This window comes from Bombyx mori, chromosome 10, assembly GCF_030269925.1.
Source record: "Bombyx mori chromosome 10, ASM3026992v2".
NCBI lineage: Eukaryota > Metazoa > Arthropoda > Insecta > Lepidoptera > Bombycidae > Bombyx > Bombyx mori.
In genome coordinates, this window is record NC_085116.1 from 2942961 (window position 1) to 2969527 (window position 26567).

At 38.4% G+C, this 26567-nt stretch overlaps 2 protein-coding genes and 1 long non-coding RNA gene across 4 annotated transcripts in view; 1 reads left to right on the forward strand and 2 right to left on the reverse strand.

The window, feature by feature from the left end:
• LOC110385588 (uncharacterized) overlaps positions 1–26567 on the reverse strand; it is a 933915-nt gene that overhangs the window by 249090 nt on the left and 658258 nt on the right. The window lies entirely within an intron of this gene.
• dapk (death associated protein kinase) overlaps positions 1–26567 on the reverse strand; it is a 227764-nt gene that overhangs the window by 190157 nt on the left and 11040 nt on the right. The gene's annotated exons all lie outside the window — the stretch shown is intronic.
• Positions 8922–11134, forward strand: LOC134199471 (uncharacterized). Its single transcript, XR_009973979.1, has 2 exons — positions 8922–9431; positions 9534–11134. It is a non-coding gene; the product is annotated as an uncharacterized LOC134199471 (long non-coding RNA).

A 26567-nucleotide genomic window follows, 5' to 3' on the forward strand; every position in this document is an offset into this window, starting at 1 on the left:
CAAAAAAATCTTACAAATAGTTATCCTACCTTCCGAATCCGAGCAGACGACAAAAACAGACTTGGGCTCGCCACACAAAGAGCCACGACATATTCATTTTCTTTTCATTCCCTACCTAATCGATGGTGACCTAGGGGGCTATTTCAGCTACGCCCGGACGGGTATTATTCATGATGTCTTCGTGCCCTAAAGGATAAGAAGCCCGGTGCATTCCCGATGCGACTGCCGACCTTAAAATCCCGTACCATTTTTTCTATTGAAATACGCGTACTACGCTATATACTTAACGCTGTTCACGAATGAATTTCGCGATGAACGAATAACACACCGTGTAATAAAAATCAAACTTGCGAAAAAATGTTTTTTTTTTCCCTATCTTTTTGCTAGTAGCCGAAGGGGTCATTCCAGTTACGCCCGAACTGGTAGGTGAACTTACAGGTTCAAACAGAGAGAATTTGCTAACACTAGCCCTAGTAAGAGCAGTGCTACACAGAATCTACCACCGGATCGGAAATGCGACCCACTGAGAATATGAGAGAATTTGCTAACACTCGCCTTAGTAAGAGCAGTGCCAGAATCTACCACCGGATCGGAAACCCAACCCACTGAAAAGATCCAGCGAGAAACTCAATGGATTGCGTCTATGGGGAAAATGTACTATGCGTAATTTGAATTGAGACAAAGAGACCTCGAGTTTCAAAGTCGGTGTAAGCATTCGAGTCGGGATGTCTATGCGCTTCGGACACCGTTTAACGCCAGATGATTCGTGAGCGAGTTCACCCTTCTAGGCAATTTTTTTTTAAATGTGCTCTTTTGGCCTACTTGAATTTGAAGTAAAAAGGATTGATCGTGTTTGATCCAGCTTTATCATATTTGCGTTTTTGTTTGGACCGACACAACAAGCAATATTCAGGAGTTAGAAAATATAAATCAATTTTGGTACTAAAGCTTCTTAATCTAAAGACGGTATTCAGGGGTTTAATCGTGGCGTGATCGAAAAATCATTGGGATAACCAACGCAACTAGGTTCTTCGAACAAACCAAAGCATTTTATTTGGACTTTTGCGATTTCTATACAAATAAAGTAATGAAATTTTCACATAAACGAAACAACTTTCTAGTCTTATAACAAGAACGGTAGGCATTCTGTAGTGTTTGCGTTAATAATTCGAATGTCTAGTCTAGACCCGGCCACCGCGGAATGTAGGGCGCGTCAACGTGATCAACAAAGAAACACACAATACTGTATCCATTCGAATAAGCTGACAAATCACTACATACGCTATGAATACATTATATTTCCGTTACGAACACAAAAGGATGTATCGATAATGTATCGATTTACGATTAATCGGTATCATTAATAAAATTGTCATTGAACGCCAATCACTACGAAGCGAACGATTGTAATTTATCATCGTCAACGTAGGGCCAAAAGGTTTCGTAATATTTATTGACTAGTAGTTAGATCGGGGCGGGAGGGCTAACTAGGGCACACCGATTCTAATTCGACTCGGCGCTGTATCGATCTTGCACAATTAAGGTTAATACCGTTCAAGGACTCCGATAGGTGCGTTACAGACGAATCGATTGTATTCTGTCACGGTAATCGATTAATAATGATTTAATACCGCTCATTGTGCGCGCTCGATCGGCTACCTCTAAGTTCATGGCTGTTTTGTATTCGAACGATACGCTAGATTTCGTAACGTTTCTAATGTTACTTTGAATTGAATCGTGTGCAGGAGTATTCATCATGATCGTTGACAGGCGTTGCGTTTGAATCAAGTTTGCTTGATTGATTGAACACGATGGAAAAAAAAAACAAAAAAAAACAGACCGTTCCTATATTGCGGAATGTGTTTTTTTTTTTTAAAAAAACAAAGCAGTAAGCTCATCTAAACAGGCAGCCATAGAAAATAATCGACATCGGAATGTTTCGCAACGTGAGTGCATCGATCGCAATCGTTATGACATAACACGAATAGATAACGAGCACACGTATTCTGTACCTTATTTATTAATAAATTTAATAATACAGAGTATTTTCGTTTCGGCTAAGAAATCTTATACCTTTAAACGAGCAATTCTTGTATATATATAATCTGAATCTCGGAAACAGCTCCAACGATTTTCATAAAATTTAGTATACAGGGGATTTCGGGGGCGATAAATTGATCTAGCTACGATTTATTTTCAAAAAATGTTGTTTTATTCGTGTTTTCAATAATCAACTCTTCCCGACATCTATTGGCGAATAATAATACTATTTTTCTTAATTGAGGGCAACTAACCGCTTTAAAGACACAACAAGATGGCGTTATCAAAAAAAAGAAGTTCATCATCTAGTATAAATAAAGCCGGTCATTTCGCTCTAAAATCTACTTATGTAGGCTCATGAATAAGAGAACAGACGAACTAAACTGAAATGCGAAAAAGATATGCGTTTTAATTCACGGCCAACCGTTTGTGCCCGGGTCGAACAATTGGCGATGCCGAATCCGATCGTAAACACTTCGATTTGAAGGGCAGACCGACATTTAAATTAATACAATTCGACATTCGAGACTAATAAAAAGATTCGTTATCGATACAATTTATCGATACGGTCACAGTATCGTTTGGCCGCTGTTAGCTACGTATCGCGTTTTATAGGGCGAGAGGTTTAATTATAGGCTGCGAGACTGTAATGCAGCTCTTTGTACAGTCAAACGATTTGGAGTATTTCAATTAGTGTATCGATACGATAGCCTTGGCGCTATCTATGCGATTAGTCCAATTCGTTGCTGTATAATTGATTGAATCGTGCACAGGAGCGGGAACGTGACCGGCTAGTCGCTATGACGTGACCGCGACGCCCTTGCGCCGACCGTCGTCCGCCTGTCAAGGGGCCCATTCTAGAACGTATTAATCACCATGACTTAAGTGCAGTGGGTATCGGTGTCAAAGTTTCTGCATTGCTATCAACAATTCCTTTCAAGCAACTAACATTCAGTCGCGAATTTACTTAATAACTTACTATGGATAGAAGCAGTTCTCTTTTTTTTTTCTACCTAAGCTGATAACCTTGAGAGGCTATTTCAGCGTAACCTTAGCTAGTAGGTGAGTTCACGGGGCTCAAGCCGGAGTGATGGTAACACTGACCCTAGCAAGAGCAGTGCTTCGCAGAATCTACCACCGGATCGGAAACGCGACCCGCTGAAAAGATCCGGCCAGAAACTCAGTGGGCTGTGTCTGTGGGTAATCAGTTCAGGACGCGTAACTCGTTTTAAAATCCAGTGTACTTAGTGCGAGTTTTTTAACGTTCTCGATAGCGTACAAGTTAACTCAATTTTGTATAGAGTTCGAACCTACCTTTACCCGCTAGGCGCTCTGTTCCAACTCCATAGAAAAGTTAACTAAAAACTTTTACCTTATCGAGAATGTTAAAAAACACGCACTAAGCACACAGAATATATCCGGAGACTTGTACCAACGAATCTAATCGACATGTCGGACGTCAAAGCGATCGCTTAAAAAGCAATAAATCATAAAGTGAATCATAAACAAACAGTAATAACACGGTGCTGTGTGTGTGTACAAGACGACGCCGGCGTGTCGCGACGGGTGAACCGCACATATCCACATGCACTTCCACTGGCTTCGACTTAGTATCCACTCGAAATTAGGTCATCGAAGCGCACTCCACATGCGCCGGCGCCGCTGATCGCGCGTGCCATGTTTACTCAATCCTATAGATGGGCACGCAACAGGATTTCATACCCAACCTGTTTTCATGATCAGAACCGTTCAGTCTTATCAGACATCTAATCTTTTTGTGACAAAGACTGTTTGATAAAATACAAGATCCCTCCCACTCAGAACTGCCAAGTGGTTTAGCTAGGTACTATTTTTGGCAATTTTCATGTCAAGTGATTTCGTGTCGCTAAAAAATCAATTCAATCAAATCAAATCAATTTTTTTTATTCAACATAAATGAAAGTACATACTAGTTGAACGTCAAAAAGAACTACCGCCAATTCACAAAAACTAGCCTCCGTCCTGAGAAGAACTGGCAAGAAACTCAGCGGGCATGTGTCTTTTTTTTAGATATTAGGTATATTTTTTTTATAATACAATCGAAGAAGGCATTGACTTCCAACACAGCGTTAATACAGCACTGTATACGTACTATTAATGTCATCAAGTATGAGCAAAGCACTTGAATATTTCAGGAAATGTACATTCCGTTTGACCAAACGAAAAATAAACCTACCTACCCCGTTACCGAATTCCTCTATACGAACTTCCCAAGAAAAATTACAACGACTATTATGTCATTACGCAAAAAGAACATTGTTAATGAGAAATGCAAGTCCGAGGTTACATTATCGAATACGGAACTGGACTTTACTGTTATCGTGCAAGTCTCGTCGTAAAAGGAATTTGACCAGCCTTGGTTATCCTTGGGCGTCGTGAGGTCGCAATGCGGCGTCGGTTTAACGAGTAAGTGTCAACATTAATTTTTGCCCTTTAAAACGGCCGTTGCTCATTACGATGTGCCAAAACGATCGCTTCTCTCTGTTCGGGTAGCGAGCCGTAATCCGATATACCTGTGCGACATCGAGTGATTCATTCGACAGACGACATCTTTACGACAACCGCATTAATATGTTAGTCTTTGTTTCGAGATAATGGCGGAATACTAAAAACGGTTTCCTGATTCGTATATCAAGCCTTTTATTATTATAATGCTAATCAAGTTTCAAGTGAAGTTTTATGATATTTTCGCCTCGACTGACACGAAAGCAAACAATGAAACTGTGATATCTATATCTACATATAAAAAAATGAATTGCTGTTCGTTAGTCTCGCTATAACTCGAAAGCGGCTGGACCGATTTGGCTAATTTCGGTCTTGAATTATTTGTAGAAGTCCAGAGAAGGTTTAAAAGGTAGATAAATATGAAAATGCTCGGAATTAAATAAGAATAACAATTTTGTTTTCCCTTTGATATGTCCCCCGTCGGACGGATTCCTTTTGTTTGTTTTAAGTTTATTTTATACAAAAGTTTAGGTCTTTTATTTATCGATTGAGGCACTACGAAGTCTGGCGGGTCAGCTAGTTATTAACAAATAAAATTCGTTTTACTCATCCTGGCGTTCGTTAACTCAAAACGTTTTAACTTACGGATGTGGCAGTACGAATTTAACCGATAATACGGAAACAGTAAATCGAACGGGCCTCGTATAAACAAGACATAAATATATCGAGAAGCTTTTATCTAAACGTACGAAATACATGAGTAACATTACAAAGACAACATATTATCACGAAAATATGTAATATTATAATTTTGAAGTCGTCGTGGTCTAAAGGATAAGACGTCCGATGCATTCGTATCAAGCGATGCAACGGTGTTCGAATCCCGCAGGCGGGTATCAATTTTTCTAATGAAATACTTAATATAGATCAAACTCGCAAAATTATAATTGTGAGTCCTCTTGTGAGTCCGCGTGGGTGGGTACCACCACCCCGCCTATTTCTGCCGTGAAGCAGTAATGTGTTTCGGTTTGCAGGGCGATGCAGCCGTTGTACTATTAAAAGTGAGACCTTACAACTCATGTTTCAAGGTGGGTGGCGGCATTTAGGTTGTAGATGTCTATGGGCTCCGGTAACCACTTAACATAAGGTGGGCTGTGAGCTCGTACGCCCATCTAAGCAATGAAAAAAAGTACAAAGCTTACAGTCTGTAGAGACAGATAAGCGACTCACCAAAACTATGCAAATGCGTAACTCCAATTCGGCAGTGTTTGTTCGACCGCAAAAAGTTGCTCCAATTATCAATCCAAATGAATAATGATAAATGTTTTAATTGCTGACCGGCACGTCACGTGAGCGTGGGAGGCACCCACGCAAATTGAATACAACAAATCAAAAGACGTGTCCAAACACCTTAATATTCGTTTTTTTGCCCCACCCGGCAGCCCCACCCGGCAGCCATTGTAACTATACTGAGACCTTAGAACTTATATCTCAAGGTGTGTGGCGCATTTATGTTTTAGATGTCTATGGACTCCAGTAACCACTTAACACCAGGTGGGCTGTGAGCTCGTACACACACCTAAGCAATAAAAATTAAAAAAAAATATACCGTATGATACTCAAAAAGCTTTTTAACTAGAGGTCTTTAATTATTTGGTGTTGATGCATCAGCACAAAGAGGACCGTTTAAAATAATGACAACAGTTTATGATCCGGATGCGTGTTTACGTTCGACTTGAATACATTTGGAGGGCGCGCGGGCAATGAAAGTAATAAAAGTGTGCAATAACAATTCCTTTAATGGATATACTGTTCCTGATAGGGTAGATAACAGGTTGAATGCCACAACGGGGAAGTTCCGTAACGACAGCACTGCGGCGTACAATCTTGATGAATAAAATCAAATACGATTTTTTCACGTGACAACGTCTTATAATTCGATGGAGCCGGCTGCACGCACGAAAAAACATGACTCATGAGGCGTTCCATTTAAGGCTTGAAGTGCAAGCGAGAGCGCGCAACGAGCGACAAAGAAGCACAATCGGACTCCGCGTTCGGCAGCGTTCGACATCTGTCTCTCTCCTACTTGAGTGAGCGATGCATCCGCGTGGACAGCTGCTATACAATAATACATTTAAATGTTTTCGTCAAGTATGAAGTTCAGTGAAAAGTGAATGTGGTGTCATTGTCCATACAAAATATCTATCAAACAAATAAAGTTAAATTTTCTTTTCAACATTTGACATTTTCTAAAATGAAACCATTCCATCAGTATTTTCTTATGACGTTGTCACGTTCAACTATCGTCAGTAAACAGACTTTACAGACAACCGATTTTTTAACAAAAAATGTTAAAATACAATTCCTCTTCACACTTTACAATTATTGACAATGTAACACTGCTCTCCGGAACTGGGTATGACAAAAATTACGTCACACTAGGTTCATTCTTTATTATTGTATACCGACAAGATATATTTGAAGATACGCGGGGATCGCGGACCGCAATCGCCGTGCGTTTAAAAAAATGACGCCAACATGCATTTGTTTCCGCTTTTTTATTTCAATTACGCTACGTTCAATTACACCGAACAGAATCATACATGGTACATAAAAATATACGTTGACCGCTTATTCAAGACCCCATAAACAGAACCGGCCTTCAAAGCGACTTCGGCTTAATGGCGAATCTATTTCAGACTAGCGACCCGCCCTCGCTTCGCTTCGGAAACATTAAATTTTATTATTGATAGTTGAGCCCCGCGATGTTACCCGCGGTTATTGTCGTACCGCGGGTGACGCCGCGGGGCGAAGCTAGTCTAAAAAAAAGTAGCCTAAGTTACTCCTTATATCATCAGCTACCTGTCAGTGAAAGTCCCGTCAAAATCGGTCCAGCCGTTCCATAGATTAGCCGGAACAAACAGACAGACAGACAAAAATTGTAAAAAATGTTATTTTGGTGTATGTACCGTACATATATTCATAATGCATGTAGTAAAAAGCGGTTATTTCAATATTACAAACAGACACTCCAATTTTATTTATATGTATAGATATGGGAGAGAACGCACTCTAGAAATGGTGTTCGCAACGTGCGCTTTGATTCCACATAACCAATATCGTATATCGGTTATCAAGTTTACCGTAAGGCCCGATTGTGTCGCGTATAAATCGCGTAACGATTATTGCCGGACTGCCGAGAGAGACAACGAGAATTAACGGTATAATCGACGAATTCGGTCGCATGTGGTGGCTCCGCGTCGTTAATCACATTCTGATGTATCAATTAGTTTATAAATGGCTCCGAAAAATGAGGCACCGTTGCGATTATTGCTTCAAGAAAATAACTCTATAACTTAGCTAAACTATTTTTTATTTATTGCTTAGATGGCTGGACGAGCTCACAGCCCACCAGGTGTTAAGCGGTTACTGGAGCCCATAGACGTCTACAACGTAAATGCGCCACCCACCTTGAGATATAAGTTCTAAGGTCTGAAGTATAGTTACAACGGCTGCCCCCTACCCTTCAAACCGAAACGCATTACTGCTTCACGGCAGAAATAGGCAGGGTGGTGGTACCTACCCGTGCGGACTCACAAGAGGTCCAACCACCAGTAAAATGTTGTTTGAAATTCTTTACCACAATTTTTTTTCGGAGTTCCATAAGATACGTACAGCAAAGCGTGATGGCTTCGTATTTTCAGCTACCTATCATTCCTGTTATTTACATTGTTAACCACTGAAATTATGTCACCTCGTTGTGGCTTTCCCTAAGTGCATTAATAAGATCGATATCTTGAAACTACCCGAGAGCCACCTGTCGTATGTTTATGGGACTATGACAGAACCCTCTCCTGGAGTGAGAACTGTAACTATGGCAAATTGCAGCCGAATCTTCTCAGCGGGTCGCGATTCCGATCTCCGGTAGTAGATTCATTCGCGAAGCAGCTGCTCTTGAGTTGTTAGGTCTCCTTCGCAGGCGCTCGGGCAGCTGTTAGAAAATCCCAACCCTCCTGGCTGAACCTTTCCTCGCCCACCTGTCCTGGTGAAACTGGAAAGGCCTCCGGGCCACCAGTAATCCTTCAATCATAAGTCACGATCGGACAAACGGTTTCGGTTAGATGGAAAGGACAAAATTGTACATGCAAAAATTGATTTCTATACATTGTCGTGTTAGTACGGGTTATGGTTACGTTTGAAGCTTCTACAAGTCTACCAGCGTTATGTATATGAAATACACAAAATTACAAATAAATTAAGTGTAATTTTATTGTTACTGTACACTTGCAAATGTCTCAAGTATTACGCCTCAATGGCTTTTCGGTTTAAGCAGTCAAAATTGTGGTACCTATCCATTACTAATTTAAAACAGCCATTACCATTCGCACCATTACAGTACTGTTACCGAATCCAGGCAACCCCCGACCGAGAGCCAGCGCTAAAACTATAAAAACGATCCCTCGCTGCGCCTTTGCCTCTTTTTTGTGCGTGGCGTTCGTGTGTGCGGTTCTTGTTGAAACATGTTTGGTTCTTGTGTAATTTTAACAGTTTTCGTTAATAGTAAATTGAAATCATTTTGTTAGAAGTTTTGTTAATTCAGTGAAATGTAATTAGGCCAGTTCTGTGTTATTTATTTCTTTTTGTTAACTACCTCACTTCTGGTCGATAATATCAGAATTGGGATAAAACCACGTGCTTTTGGAAAAGTGACGGGACGTCGATGTAGAAAATACAGGCGCGATCATTCTCATCGACGCTGTCATGACCGCTCGAATTCTAGATTTAGGAGTTTGTTGCATTAATCATCGTCGCGATCGTGTTGTGTGTAGGAAGAGCAAGACACCTACGCCGCAGGATGTCTCCTGGCATAGTTCCGTGGAACCGTTGTTTGGAACATAATTATACTCGTGAGATCGTGAGATTAATGACCACTTTACCAGTACCGTCTGATCGCAATACGCTGTCGCACTCTTGTACCGAACGCCACGCGCACTTATTTTTGCCTCCAGCAGCAACGGTTTCCGTCGAAGGCGGTGACGCATGTGCACCTGAGTACCCTGGAACAGCGTCAAGCAAATCGGCGGGTGTGTGTAGCAGTGCTGGTCAGCAGATGGACGGCGTGACGAACAGGATTATTGGAGCATTGCAGGTGCTATCTAAACTTTGACAATAGAGGCGCCTTCTGTCTGATTTGTTCACAGACGCAGGGCGTTGTCGCCGACGTGTGAGGTCAGTAGCGAGTCGGCGCCGTGCTCCAGCAGGAGAGCGCAGAGCCGTGCAGACTGCACGTGTTGCTCGCGTGCCGCTGCCTGCGCGCGTTCATCTACTTCTGGCGTGCATACTGCATGAGATGCTCGCGTGCCACCGACTGCACGGTGCCGCTACCTGCGCGCGCTCACCTGCTTCAGACGTGCATACTGCGCGCACTGCTCGCGTGCCGCTACCTGCGCGCGCTCGCCTGCTTCAGACGTGCATACTGCACGTGTTGCTCGCGTGCCGCTGCATGCGCGCGCTCACCTACTTCTGACGTGCATACTGCACGTGTTGCTCGCATGCCGCCGACTGCACGGTGCTGTACGACTGGCAGTGACGCAGAGGGCGATGTCGCTTAGTCTGCGGCCTGCTGCTGCGGACTACCCAACGGATTGTCTATCAGGACGGTCGAGCGGGACGCCCGCCACACGTGGTGCAGCCTCGCATCGTGGGAGCAGACTGGAGCTGGGACGGCTGCCCTGCTTCCACATCATCCTTACGAGTGGACCTCGGTGACATGCAGCCTTTTCTTCGAAATTAATATGTGAAGGTCGAGGTGGGCACTTCGGTGCTTTACTTCCCATTTTTGAGGTTGAGGTGGGCACGACGGTGCTTTACTTCCCATTTTTGAGGTTGAGGTGGGCACGACGGTGCTTTACTTCCCGTTTATTTTTTGAGCAGTATGGTTAGATGCGGATTCGGCCGGATTTTGCGTCCCTACTGTGTTTTAGCTGTGTTGTGTATGTAATGTTCAGTATCTGTATCGGTGAATATTGCAGACAACAGCGCGCTACTGTTTTAGACGTTTCCTGTACGGGCTAACTCAGTAAAGGAATCGTGCAGGTGTTTCAAATTGCGCAGTTTGGGACAGTTGTGCGATATCCATTCTTCTCACTTCAAATATTTATTTTTGGCTCGTCCTCGCTGCAGATGTAAGAGTGCACGCTTGCGTCTGTAGTAGGGATTCTAAATTTTAAAAAGTTTTAGAGCATTAAGGTCTGGGTGTAATTTTTTTTTGTTACGTTACAGAGGGTGACCTTGTTGATGCAAGCTCTGACGTAGCTGGAAGAGATATGCTTCTGCTGAGAGATGAAGCGGTCGAGGACGCCTCGCCATCAGGAACGGCCGTGTTACCGAATCCAGGCAACCCCCGACCGAGAGCCAGCGCTAAAACTATAAAAACGATCCCTCGCTGCGCCTTTGCCTCTTTTTTGTGCGTGGCGTTCGTGTGTGCGGTTCTTGTTGAAACATGTTTGGTTCTTGTGTAATTTTAACAGTTTTCGTTAATAGTAAATTGAAATCATTTTGTTAGAAGTTTTGTTAATTCAGTGAAATGTAATTAGGCCAGTTCTGTGTTATTTATTTCTTTTTGTTAACTACCTCACTTCTGGTCGATAATAGTACAATAATTCTCAGACTCCCCTTTGACGAGTCTTTCGCTACATCATTAACTAACCAAACAGACAGTCTTAATTATATTATTATCATGAGAATTAACTGTAATTCTCTTCAGAGATTGACTCAACGTGACCAAAACGGTACTAATATTATGTCAAGTTTATGTTGACGCGTTCAAATGTGTTCAAAGTGTGCCGCGTAATAAAGTAATTGGAGGCTTTAGAGACTATTCTTTATAGCGTCATTTGCGTTGGCAATAAGCTCATGATTTTAATTACATAAATTACGACTGGGTATTTGGAATTTTAAACGTTAATATTCCATAATAGGTCATTTTATTAATTTATTTTGGAACATAATACTATAATGGCATTGCTGAGGTTCATGGGCGTCGAGAACCACTGATCATCAATTAGGTGTGCCTTCCGACAAGAGAAAAAAAAAAGTATGCAATAATAATGATATAGTCAATTAAATGAATAATAATTTAAAATAATGAAAACATATTTCAATGTTCAAAAACACAAACAAAACTCATTGAAAAGGACAATACGCAAAGTATGCAATTTCGTTTACTTGGATGACATTGTTATTTTTTTTTATTATTTTGATTTTTTGCAGTAGGATGCAACCTTGCTCTGCCCATGGCGCATTGCTGACGCCAGGTGAGCTGTTTGCTCATCTACCTATCTAGTGCAATACAAATAGCCCAAAGGCTCAACTTTAATAATATACCCGTGAGTGAGTTGTAGTTGTTTGACACGCCGGCTTCACGACACCTAGAACCGTTTTATTTCCAGCGCACCGTGTCGTGTGGGAATTGTCAACTTGGGTCCGCGTTGCTTGTTCTGCGACTTCAACTCTGGACATTAAATAAACTTCACGAGTTCACGCTCCTAATTCAGCTGCGGTATAGATAGATACATCTTCGGCAGTCATATTTACAATATTCATTTGATGGACTTATTTTTGTTAAGCACTGCATAACAGGTTTTATCAAAAAGCTTCTGTTGGAATCCTGTAGCGTATTATTTGCAATATTTTAATACATTTTTTCCCAATATATTCGCTGGTAGCTTAAGGGGATATTTCAGCTTCTCGCGGACCAGTAATCCAATAGACTGCTAGGGTAATTTGAGAAAACCTAATCTTAAACATTACTTTTAACTAAACTATTAAAAACCTCATAGTTATATCACTACTAAGATATTTACTTCTTTCTTTCTTACTTACCACTTCTAAATAAATATGCAAACAACACAAACCCAGTCAACACAAACAAATTATTACCATAACAATATCTGTTCACGAGTTCCATTGCTTACTCGGAGAATGTTTGAAAAAAAAAACTCCAATAAATATTGTCTATTAATTGTGCTGTATATTCCTTTATCCCAGAGACCACAGTATGCTGGACATATTAAAAATTGTCATTTATCGAGACTGTAGTTCGTAATTTAATTATACCCTGGCGGTACGTATCAAATGGATCGCGGTGCGTCGTGTACTTTAGAATTCCGCACGTCTTCGGAATTAACATAAAGACTCCGCTGATAGTTCTTTGCTTCATTATAAATGGTGGGGCGTGTCGTTAGAAATCACATTTAAGTACTACCATGCTACCTGCTCAATTGACTATAACGATACTGAAACCTTAGAACTCTATCTCAAGGTGGGTGGCAGCATTTATGTTGTAAATGCCTATGGGTTACGATAGCCACTTAACACCAGGTGGGCCGTGAGCTCGTCCACCCATCTAAGCAATAAAAAAAATTTAATTTATTGGTGACGTTATCTTTATATTAATACGTGAAGCAGAAACTTCTTTTTACGAAAATTGCGCGGACGGAGGAGTATGCAATTTCCCTCACTTATAGAGAATATAGAGAAGGAATTCAGAATGTTAATACTTTTTTAAATTATGCATAAAAAATTCATTAAATCAATAAAGAAAACCTTACACACACTACCATGTATTTGACATAACACATAATATACACACATATACTCTGCGTTTATTGTCTGTGGTCAAATCGAGAATACATTATTAAATATTGTTTGTCTTTAATATTATTTGTCTACAGTGTAATCTAGGCGAAATCTGTGATTATATTATAAGACTATAATAGTGTTTGACAATAGTACCATAATAATGTTTAAACTTATAATGTCAATTATTTATAGTCGAATTTCGACTACCGGGGACCACTAGTACCAATAAAAACGTAGCTTCCACTTCATATCTCAAGGTTCAATCGAGCTACGTTGTATATGAGCTGCAATAGCTGGTGGTAGGTTCCAGATCCACTTCGATAAAGCGGCCCGACACGAGAACCCTCTCATCGTGGCCGCCGGTAACTACATTCCCGATCCTGCGGAAAGAATGGAAAGCAGTCGACGTCGCCCAAAACACGTCATCTCGGATCCTCCCGATCCACTAACGGTGCTTTTAGGTACTTCAAGCACCGGTCACCGTTCTCGACGAACCCGTCGCTTGCGACGAAGGGCTCGACGAGTAAATTAACTCCCAGACACAGCCCACTGAGTTTCTCGCCGGATCTTCTCAGTGGGTCGCGTTTCCGATCCGGTGGTAGATTCTGCGAAGCACGGCTCTTGCTAGGGTTCGTGTTAGCAACAGGCTAGTCATCAGGTTTGAGCCCCGCGAGCTCACCTACAAACGTTAGGGTTACGCTGAAATAGCCTCTCAAGGCTCTCAGCTTAGGTAGGAAAAAAAAAAAAGGTTATAGAAAACGATAAAAATATCACATTTTATTCGTCTTTGATTTTCATAGCACTTTTGATCAGACCCTTTACCAAACAGTACTTGAACTGTCACGAAATATATACGGAACCCTATTGACGACTGGTATCTCGTACTTGATCACAAGTCGACTCCGTAACATTGTAACAATGATTAGCATTTGAACTTGTTTAATATCTGCACAGCAAACATTAAATTGAATGTTGTGAGCAGCAACATATACTTAAAGATAAAAACGACATAATACAAAAACATTAGGTTTTACAGACTTGTTCTGATATAGAACGGTTATAATGAAAATAATGTAAAAGCATTACAAATAGTATATCGCAGTCTTAATGGCGAAAAGATCTACAGCAGAACCTCAAACTGTATCATAGTCTTCAAAACTGGTATGGTAAACAAATATATAAATGAAACTATGTTTAAACGAAAATGGTAGGCAGCGGCCTGGCTCTGTCCCAGGCATTGTTGTAGTCCATGGGCGACGATAACCACTCACCATCAGGTGGTCCGTATGCTCCTCTGCCAATTACACGGGCAACAAAAAAATAAATAAAAAAATAAACGAAAAAAGCAATAAAAATATTTAACTGCTATTTTTTCGTAGCTATTCCTAACCTATCATAATATACTGAAACTCTATTATGTAACTAAGCGCTTAATTATGTTATTAAGTAAACGTATGATTTTGTATTTTAAAGTTTTTTTTTAATATTGGTAATCGGTGTTACGTAATTTTTAATTCTAACGTGCCAGCACTAAAATTTTATATAAAAACTAAAATTTCGTTAACATCATATTATAATAGTTTTTTCACTTAAACGTGTTGTAAAGCTTAATTTGCTAAATTTATTAAACGTACGAAATCGACACGGTTTAAAAGGAAAAAAAACGCTAATATTATGCTCATATCATTAAAACTCAATTTGTCTTTCGAATCTCAAACGAAAAAAAAAAAAAAAAAAAACATTTACACAATGTTGCAGTATATTCATAAACGTTCGTTTTAACGCAAAATTCTTCCGCGACGGAACGTATAATTTTAAAATTAAAATTTAAAACAATTACTACACTTTATACGGCTCGCGACCGAGAGAATTTACGACACCTACGCTTTAAATTGTACGAGAAAAAAATAAAAAAAATAAGTGTCAATCTATAATTATAAAGTCCATGATCGGGTTATTGTATTTTTAGATTTACCTATAACTACCTACATACTGTGTTGTCGTGTTTTTTAACAGTCAGCGAATCCAAACTAATACTTTTTTCCTGTTTCGGAAATTCAAATAGCTGTTGCTACTAAAATATCGAAGCCATTAGATTCACGAGCCTCCAGAGTTAAACAAATTAACTAGGTCATGAATCAAAGAATATTAATAAGATCGTTCTCCGAATCGATTCTCAGATTAGATCGGATACTGTAGAATCTTTAAAATAATATATTCAAGTTTAGAAAAAATAGTTTTTAAAATGAACAGTGCGAATATAGAACGCAAAATACCAAAGCCAATGCTCGTTTTGTTTTTTTTTTCATTTCTCCGGCTGAGGACGCATAGGGATGGGTTGATCGACACTACAGCTTAGTTTTTAAGAATCATAATTGCATTAACAATTACATATGATGGTTACGGAGGTTACCTAATCAGTTTCAACATAATATATGTATATGTAATTACGTACATTCGGACGTTATCAACATTTTACACGATTTCATTAGTCCAAGCTACATAGCCTCGTAAAGCGCTTACCATATAAACACGAAACAAACGAATTTATCTGTTGAAAGTTGAATAGAACTTCTCTAAGAAAAAATAACTTTAATATTAAATCGATCAAATAGAGACGATATATAGAGATCGATTATATTTACGATTATATAGAGATCGATTATATTTTCACGATATTAAAAATTCCAAATATAAAATCTACGTTCGCGTTAACCACTATTCACAATACAAAACCTAAACGGGAAATCCGGGCTCGTCAAGTGCAAATCGGCACCTGCCGATGACCTTTGGGCTAACGGGGCACCCCTCACGACGGTCCACCATCGACAGACCCGCACCGCTACAGCACCACTGAGGGCATGCAAGTTCTCATTAAATCGGACAGAAGACCAGCACTTTGAATGAAGGTCGAGAGGTCGAGATCGGCACCGCGAGACGTCAAACGTTATAACAGCAACGGCGGATGTGTGTCGAGTAACTGTACGAATGTTCGCAACTATCAAATTAAGGCGGTCGTACATTTAGGAGTTCTTTGATCATGCAGATAACCCCACAGCCGCCCAGACCGCGGACGTGTCAACGAGCGATTCAAAGGTGTTTTTAAAGACGGGCCTCGAAGCTTTGTTTCAATATGATTCATTGAATACGACAAAGCAAGTTATCAACTTACTGTCAACGTAATAAAAAAAATTAAGGGATTTTGTGACCTGGTAACTAAGACCTTTAGGTCAAGTCTTATTTTAATTTATATTCTTATTTTTATGAAAAATGATAATATGGAGTGAATTGAAATTAAGATGATTAATTTGAGATATGAACATGAAATTAAATGAGATGAGATGATTTAGGGTGAAATATAATCTCAGTAAAATGGTAGTTATTTACTACGGAGACTTTTCAGTGGGCTTTTTGGAGGATCCCGAGAGGCTACATCCAGCGGCTTTGGGAAAATGAAATCCCGCATTTTTGTGCACTTTCACAGATATTTTCGAAATCCACAGATAAAGCCTCCGTAGCGTTCGAAATAAAATAAAATAAAAATGGTTTTAAAGGCTTTTCTTTTAATAAGATAATCGTGTAATTCTTAACTGTTCGAATAAGTTGTTCAAATATCAAAACAAAATGTCGAGTCTGGTGGTACGATGTCTTGTGTGTCCACACGGGTAAATTTGAAGGGTGGGGAAGCCGTTGTACTGTAAAACTGAGACCTTACAACTCATGTCTGAAAGTGGATGCATTAAGGCATTTACGTTGTTATTGTCTATAGACTCTTAAGATGTAAGCATTTAAAAAAAAAAGAATCGAAAATGGACAAAGGAATTACGTATCTTTACAACATTTCACAGCAGTGTAGTCCACCTATCTTGAATTAATTATATTATTATCACTTATCACTTTCCAATTGCTGTATATGAAAAAAATACCCCAAGCATATGTACATTCGATAACGTCATAAATCATATACTGAAAAAGTATTTTATTTATCTGGACATCGATACTTTATTATTGCTACCAATAAAATTAATCGCCACATTTTTATTGCTTAGATGTGTGAACGAGCTCACAGCCCATCTGGTGTTAAGTGGTTACTGGAGCCCATAGACATCTACAACGTAAATGCGCCACACACCTTGAGATATAGTTCTAAGGTCTCGGTATAGTTACAACGGCTGCCCCACCCTTCAAATTTACGTTCCTTTACAACGTGACGTACGAAATGAATATTATAATAATGATCGAAGGTATCTTATCAAAAAGGTTAAATATTGTTATGCTGTTACCCGATACCAACCTATCTTAACATCCTTTCCTACATAATTTAATAGCTTTACCCAGGAATGGGTTGACCCTTAAAGTCATTCGCGTTTTTGGTAAACAAAGTAGTTAAACACACAAAACACACGGTAGCACTGTGTTTCATCTTTCGTGATCAAACGACACTTTCTTATGACATCCGATGATATAATTAGGACGTCGTCGACATTTATATTCCATGTTTCTACACGCTATACCCAAAGACTATCCTCAAAAAAAAACCTCAAAATAATGGTTGCGTTGCTAAGAAATCGTTTTCATTGCACAACAAAGGTGAATCAGCCCAAAAACAGGTACAAATCCGGCACGGTACGATTACGTAAATCACTGTCAATTACATTCAAAACATAGGCACTAGAAAACGTTTAGTAATATTTTAGAATGGATAAAATATAAAACCGTAAACAGGAAGCGATCCGTGTATTCTTCACTCTATAAAAAAAAAATGTATTTTAAAATTCAAGTGAGTCCACCACACAGGTATTGAATATGATCCACATATGTATCGTAGCAAAAGCGACTTGTTTTGTATCCATAAAAACACTAAAGCATAAAAACCAGTGACGCGTCTGTTTACGTCAAATTAGCGTTTGGCGTCCAAAATGGCGCCTACGTATCATTCCACTTTATTGAATTTACGCGGCCAAAAGCCAATATACCTTAATCGTATTACCAATCGCTATCTTATCAGTGCGGCTTAATACGGTGGGTGCACAAATATAATATTGTTATGTAGATAGATACGAAATTTCTGTAATAAATAATACTAATATAACAAAAATAAACTAAACACAAATGTTTTATCAAGTTTTATATTCTACAGATGCCAGGAATTTCTTAATTGTGAATTTGTCTAATAAAAATTTATTAATTATATTACATTATTATTTTGCTATGGGGATAGTTGAAGATGTTATAGTCGTATTTTTAATCTCTTTTATTTTTGTAAATTTTTTCTACAGCAAGATATAAAGGCATCCCTGTCACCCACCTTGAGATATTAGGTTGAAGACTCACTCGTATTGTTATAAAAGCTTTTCTTTTTATTGCCCTTGTGGGAAGACGAGCGTACGCCCACCTAATGGTGATTTGTTACTGTCGCCCATGGACGTCACCAATGCCCAATGCCAGGGGCAGAGCCAAAACCTGCTGACTACCGTTAAGTACTTTCCATAAGCCTCGTATGAAGAAGAAGATGTCACAGCCCTCGGAAAACACCGTAGAAGGGAGCTCATTCGAAAGTCGGATGGTACGTGGCAAAAAAGATCTCTGGAAGCGCACTGTGGATGAACGCAGTGTTTCAGTATGGATTAACTCAACTTAGGTGGCGGGCGGTGCAATGGTAAAAACGAGATGGTGGGATCATCTCAAATAATTACTTAGAGCCCTCCCCATGGAACATAAGGCACAAAATACACAGGGAACCGATGTCCCCCGTAGACCCAGAGGTTCCAAACGATCCGTGAGAATGGGTTTATCTAAAATTATAGATTAAAAGAAATTATAGATACTCTAAAATTATATTAAAATTAGTAGCTAGATAGTATGTAGTTTCGGAGATGTACATGAATTAACAAACTGACAGAATATAATAATTATTAATAACGCTCTTTTATTAATACTTTTATTTCATATACAGACACACTTAATTCTTCTGTTCTGCTAAAATATATTTATTTCAATAAGTTTAATTGATTATAACGCACTTTTACTGTAAACTAGAGGCAGTAGTCGAAATTCGACTATAATTAATTGAAATTGTAAAATTGTACACTATTATGATTGTATTTTCAACGCCAAGACTACACTTTAGAAAAGTATTAATAAAGACAAACAATATTTAATCTATTCTCAATTTCATCACAGACGTCAAGAACAAAAATTTGACAATAAATAAATAGTATGCTTGCCTGTATGTGTCTAATACATGGTAGTGTGTGTAATGTTTTCTTTATTGATTTAATGTATCTTTTATGCATAATTTAAAAAAAATATTAGCATTGTGCACTTCTCTATATTCTCTATAAGTGTGGAAAATTTCATATTCCTCCGTCCGCGCAATTTTCGTAAAAAGGGATACAAAGTTTTTGCTTCACGTATTAATAATACTGTAAATTAATAAACTTGAATGACAAAAAATAACCTTATCGACGTAAATTTATGTAGCAAAGGAATTTTCGAAGGTCGGTCTTGCACACTTATTCCGCGTTCGAAAACAATATTTCAACACTTTAAATGTATACGACGAAATGAAATTAATTAATTTATTAATTGAAACTTCCGTGCTTTTTGAGTACAACGAAATTAATGTTTAAATTATAATTAGCTTAATGACACGTTTTTTTTTTAATTTCTTCTTTTTAAATAAGTTCAATTTCAATATACATCGTAAATTACTTGTTGTGAATCGAAATCCGGTATGTGTGTATTCGTTCCTGCGTCAGTCTGATCAAATTTCAAGTAACCTTACAGGCCAATCGACATGACATTCCGGGAGATTATTGCAGTACTTAGAATTTAATACTTTTACTGTTCTTTTTCATTTCAATAATTTTATTTCCGAACCCTCGAAACCAATACAGTCTGTTACCAAAAGGCAGTCGTAGCACTGACGTCTTGATTCCATAATAAATTAGCCAAAAAAAAAACCTATATTAAGCTGAGGAGAACGAATCCTACGATGTCAACTGAATTTGAATATATGATTTAACCATCGACACTAAATATAATCTGAAAATAAGTCTTGTGAGCATTGATTACACAGCATAACATTTTCTTGTGAAATTAAATTTGAATATTTTTAATACAAAAATTGAGTGCGCATCGGTAGCTGTCATACCGTCATGGCGGTGTTGACTATTTAAATTAAAAATCTCATTGTTGACGAGCTTCGATTAAATTTGACAGGAACATTGAGCCGACATTCCAATTTGACCACAGTACGAAACAATCTTAAATTAGACGCGAAACGATTTAGCCAGCCATTATAATAAGCTCAGCACAATCACGCAGGAGGTCTTATTTACACAAATAAGCTCAAGGCAAAGAGGAGAAAAAATAAAACTTCCATTTTTACCACCCACAATGCGCTCCGTTTGGATTCTCACCGAATACTCGTGACGAGAGCACGTGTTGCTTCGTCTAATCGTACCCCTGTGTACGGAAGCGTTTCGATAATAATCATTTATTTACCTTTTAGAATGTGTTGTTCTGATTTAAAATAATTAACAACTTCGAAACAAGCGCTACGAAGGATATGCGTGGACTTGTTTTTTAGTGAATTCGCCTATTTAGGTTGCATGTTTATTTATTTTGCCTTGAATTTTGGTACATTCGTGATTTTTTTATTATTATATAGACGGGAGTACGAGCTTACGCAGCCCATACGAAGATCTCAAAAATGTAACAAAAGAAGCTATCGATTATTTCACAAACTGTAGATTTAAATTATGACCACGCAGTGTAAAACGAATGCCATACGATAAATAAATAAATTAATAGACATCACAGCGTGAAGGCCACCACCCGCCTTGAGACATGAGGTCTATGTTTTTGCTATTCACAGTTGTACCAAATGTTTTATTGGTGTTAGGGCACCTTGTGAGCCCGCACGAATAGGTACCACCATCCTGCCTAATTCTGCTGTAAAGCCGTAAAGCGTTTAACTTTGAAAAATGGGCAGCCATTAATACTATGAAACTGAGACGTTTGCGTTGATGATGTCTATGGGTTCCAGTAACCAATTCACACCAGGTAGCCCCTGAGCTCGTCACCCATCCAAACCAACAAACAAAACTGATTCGCACTAGAACTCAAGCATGTCAAAAGAACTCCGTCAACAATTATTAACCTTTAAATTTTTCAAATAGCAAACTATAGTAGTGCCAAAAAAAAATAGTGTGCAAAAAAATCGGTTGAGTGTCCGATTAAGTTTACGATTACACTTGTCGGTTTATGCAAATCCCCGAGCGGAGCAAATCCCGGCATGCTGACTGAATATGGTAGTACTTTACCGAATACGACAACAGCCGCAAATCGTATTGATTGCGATTAAAATTCAAGGTACAACAAAAAAAAACAAATGCTTCAAACTAGTTACAGGACTTAGCGTCGAGTTTCAAATTGTCAGTACAGATTAGCCATGAAAAACATTCGCTTCGTATAAATATGTTCTATACGGGTTTTGCATGGATAATGATCAAAAGCGGCATCGGATTGAGGCAATTGAAAGCGTCGTCGGCGTTATTATAAATTTTTTATTTCGAAGGAGACGAGTGTACTACCCACTGGAAGGTGAGCGAAAAAGACGTGGCATCAGAGCTGGAACAAGAGCGGTAGAGGGGAGTTCACTCCAGGGCCAGACGGCAACGGTCTTCAGCATTCATCATAACAAGAGAGCCCACTGAGTTTCTCGCCGGATCTTCACACTGAGATCCGGTCGTAGATTCTGCGAAGCACTACTCTTGCTAGGGCTAGTGTTAGCAAATTCTCTCAGGTTGAGCCCGTGAACTCACCTACCCGTCCGATCGTAACTGGAATAGTCCCTTAGGCTACTAGTGAATAGGTAATGGAAAAAAATAACAAGGACGAGCTCTGTTTTGGTGGGCCATTCACTCAAATTCTCCAGAAAATTTCCTGAGCAAAAATCCGACGACACTTTCTAATTGATAGTCAACTTTAAATGTACCGAAAGAGACATATGTTGGTTCAGATACTAAATTCGATTACAGTAGAGTTAAAATTTGAATTCTAAAATAATGATACATATGTCACTTTTCTAGATTAATCAGTGCTTAGACTATCCATTGAAGCCAGTGCGTCTCCAGCTTGCGTGAAAAAACACAACATCGCACTTACAATATTGTGGTAATTATGTAACAATAACAATTAGTGCGTATTTATTAATAATTATAAGAATATAAGTAGAACGCAATCACAAATCATAAAAAAAAATTTTTGTTCTTATTTTACCTTTTAAAACTTTGATTATTTTCGGAGCGAGTTTCGTTTTTGTCTTAAATTAATTAAAATTAAACAAAACCTGCAAAAGGCAAATACATCAAAGTGCAGCATTATCGATAAATCGATCTGCATTTTTATTTAGTTGAAAGAAGTACACACATAGATACTAAAGTTAAGTTTCTAAAACTTTGTTCGATTTGCAATCCATTTCTAAAATTAATGACGTTCAAATTCAAAATGTTGCCATTTATTATTATCATTATGCGTTGGCCATAAACAATCAAGAGTTTTGATTGATATTCCGCATAGTGCATAAAAACGGTAAGAAACGCCTTCGTTCACCTTGGCTCTGTTCCCAACACTATAAGATACAAAACTTACGAGTATACAACGGTCTTCCTTATCCTTTTAGCTCGATATTAAATATTTTGATTTATTATCTATTTATTAGTGATTTGTTACGGTCTATGTTATTATTAAGAGACTTCAAATAAAAGGAGGTTCATAACTCGACTTTTTTGTGTATGTTTTTTAATCTAGGTGATTGTGTCTCATGTGGTCCCATTTAAATCTTAAATCAAGATCTGATCAGCGGTTTTTAAGTTTTCCTTAATAATATTAATATATGTAATAGATTTGAACTACACACATAGATGATACTACTAATTTAGTTTTGTTTGAGACGGTTTTATTTTTTTCATTAAAATTTCGTATTATTCCATTAATGTGTTATTAGAGCAGAATTAAAAATAATTTATTAGTACAATCATAATTGGACTTTTGAGAAAAAAATACTAATATTAAGGTGTTTGGACACGTCTTTTGATTTGTTGTATTCAATTTGCGTGGGTGCCTCCCACGCTCACCTGACGTGCCGGTCAGCAATTAAAACATTTATCATTATTCATTTGGATTGATAATTGGAGCAACTTTTTGCGGTCGAACATAAACAAAACACTGCCGAATTGGAGTTACGCATTTGCGTAGTTTTGGTGGATCGCTTATCTGTCTCTAAAGACTGTAAGCTTTGTACTTTTTTTCATTGCTTAGATGGGCGTACGAGCTCACAGCCCACCTTATGTTAAGTGGTTACCGGAGCCCAGACATCTACAACCTAAATGCCGCCACCCACCTTGAAACATGAGTTGTAAGGTCTCACTTTTAATAGTACAACGGCTGGATCGCCCTACAAACCGAAACGCATTACTGCTTCACGGCAGAAGTAGGCAGAGTGGTGGTACCTCCTCGTGCGCACTCACAAGACATCCTACCGACCGCCAGTAAAACATGTGACGTTAGAGGCCGTATCATAGGAAAAATTTCAAATTATCCGATTATCTACTGATATGTAGGTAGATAAGATTTCTTTAATTATTTAAAAGAAGACAAATAAAAAAAACACGAAATCTGTTTAAAAGCGACTTTTGGGTAGTTCCGATAAGCAAATCCGACTTTATGGCTCTGCTGTCGAGATTTATGTATGGGTCATACACAAATAGAGAATAAAAAAGTGCAGCAAAAAAATATCTCAGAATCAGTGTGAAACAAACTATTTATTATTTAGCTATTGATTATCAATCTTTTAATCACTGTAACCGAGATCAATATGTCTTATTTTTGGCATAATCGCAATTTTTATATTTTTGCGGACCACAGAAGAGACGATTTAGTCTACAAGAGAGATGAAAAGCTGTGATGCAGCGTAAGCTAAAATATATTAAGACAACATAATCAAACACATGTAGCCACTGATATAAACGAATACCGAAACGCAAATAAAATGTCAAAATAATCACATTAATTGGAAAATAAAAAATAAAATAATAATATCTACAAAAAGGAAAATCCCTTCGGTGGACTTATGAAACAAAACAAAATTTCGAATGATAATAATTTTACAGCCATGGTATATTACTCTTATATAATTCTTTAAATAGCTAATGAATTTTAATATGCAATGTAATGAAATTTAAGGACTTTGATTATTTCAAAATATTTTCAGAGAACTATCAGAATCGTCTGAATCAGCATGAACTAAAACGAAGCAAGATATGGACCAACCCACGACCCAAGGGTTGAACCCCCTGAACGAAATCAATAAAAATAAAAAAAAAGGTTTCGTTTCCTCTATTTACATTGATTAGATTTATAATTTTTTTTATTGCGTATATAAAATGTACTAAAAAGTTTGAGGCTCTAACTTAGAATATCAAATGTTGCCAAAATCAAACCTCTTTCTAACCAACTTTAAAAAAGGAGTAGGCCCTCGGTTCAACTATTTTTCTACTTACTACTTTCTCTACTTAGACCTACTAAGGTATGTTTCTTACACATTTTCTGTGGACATAGTCTTTTCGGTGGACATCGGGACCACAGGAAAGACGTCCACAGAAAAGATGTATTATAAAAACTCTTGCGTAAAGAAATTAACTTTAAGGTTAGAAATCAAGCAACATGCTTTTCATTTACTTGTATTAAATGCTCATATAAAAACAATAAATATACATTTTTATAGATAATATTTACATGTCTATAATTGGAACATGAAAGAACACTTGATCTTTTACGTTTATGTGTGTTTTGGAATAAAAAATATATTTTCACTCGCACTGGAATCGAAACAACAAAATATCAAACGCCGGAATGGCCACTATTTAGTGATGCCAACAGTTAAAAAAAAAAAACTTAATGCGGTCGAATAAATTAAAATTTGATGTCGTTTTATTGCGTCCACAGAAAAGACTCCATTTCATGTAACCATAAGTTTATTGGATTTATTGTATACAGATAGTAACGATATATTTTTGTTATTCTCAATATTATCATCTTTATTATATTGTTTGTGTTACAAGTAAATAATTTTAATATATAGGGTACTTTAACTATTTTTAAACATGGCTCAAACATTATACCTTCGTCTTGTAACAGTCCACAGGAAGAGATTTTTTGATGTTTAACGCCATCAAAATGAATTTATGAAATGTAATATTTTACAAGATACGATTAAAATGAGTAGTAATATAGTACCTTTACGATTTAAATACTTTCAAATATTCGCCAATTTGCTCTTTTAGATGATACATTGCTATAACACTTTTTTTACCCTTTTTGTGTATGACCCGTATACGTTATCCGCGTTGACCTTCACCACAGATTAACAAAGAATACTCCGCGCACACCGGCATGATGTTGCGTTTCGCTCGTGTCACGGGAAAGAGTAATAAAACCATATATTTTTTTGTTATAAAGTTAAAAGGTATTGTTGCCGCTCTGGTCGACCTTGAGACGAGAGAACACTTAAACAAAGAGTGATCACAGTCGAAGGCATTGTCTACCGGGCGTGTGTGAGACGTCGCCGCGTCGCCCCGCTCGGCAACGCGCATGATGCGCGCGCGCATTCCCGATTCGCCACGCAGCTGCTCCGAACATACATACCCACGTACCTACACACTTGCACAAATGAATATTCAAAACGACGAACCTCTCGGAAAGTGTACGGACGATAAAAATGTCCATCGCAATAAACACAGGGGCCGATTAGGGTTTTTTTTTTAATTGCTTACATTAGGGTGGACGAGCTCACAGCCTACCCGGTGTTACGTGGTTACTGGAGCCCATAGAAATCTACGACGTAAATGCGCCACCCACCTTGAGATATCAGTTCTAAGGTCTCAAGTATAGTTACAACGGCTGCCCCGCCCTTCAAACCGAAACGAATTACTGATTCACGGCAGAAATAGGCGGGGTAGTGTGGTACCTACCCGCGCGGACTCACCAGAGGTTCGACCCACAGTAAAAGATTAGAGAAAAATGAATTTAAAAGAGAAATCGGTGCCATTATCGTTACGAACAATGAATCCGCTGTTACAGTAACGGTAGCCGCATTCGAATCCGTTGGAGTTCGCGTAATTCTCGTCGACGGCGGTTTGTTTTCGTTTAACGGCCGTGACCTCTTCGCCGGTGGATATTGGCGAGTGACCGGCGGCGACTCGCGTTCCTCTGTATCGCTTTCTTGTGACCCGCTTTTCATAAACAATAACTTCGGTAATGGCGGTCCGCTCGTTTCGAATCGAGAAAGTGGTCGACAAACTGCCAGACGACCGTCATATAGTTTCAGTCAT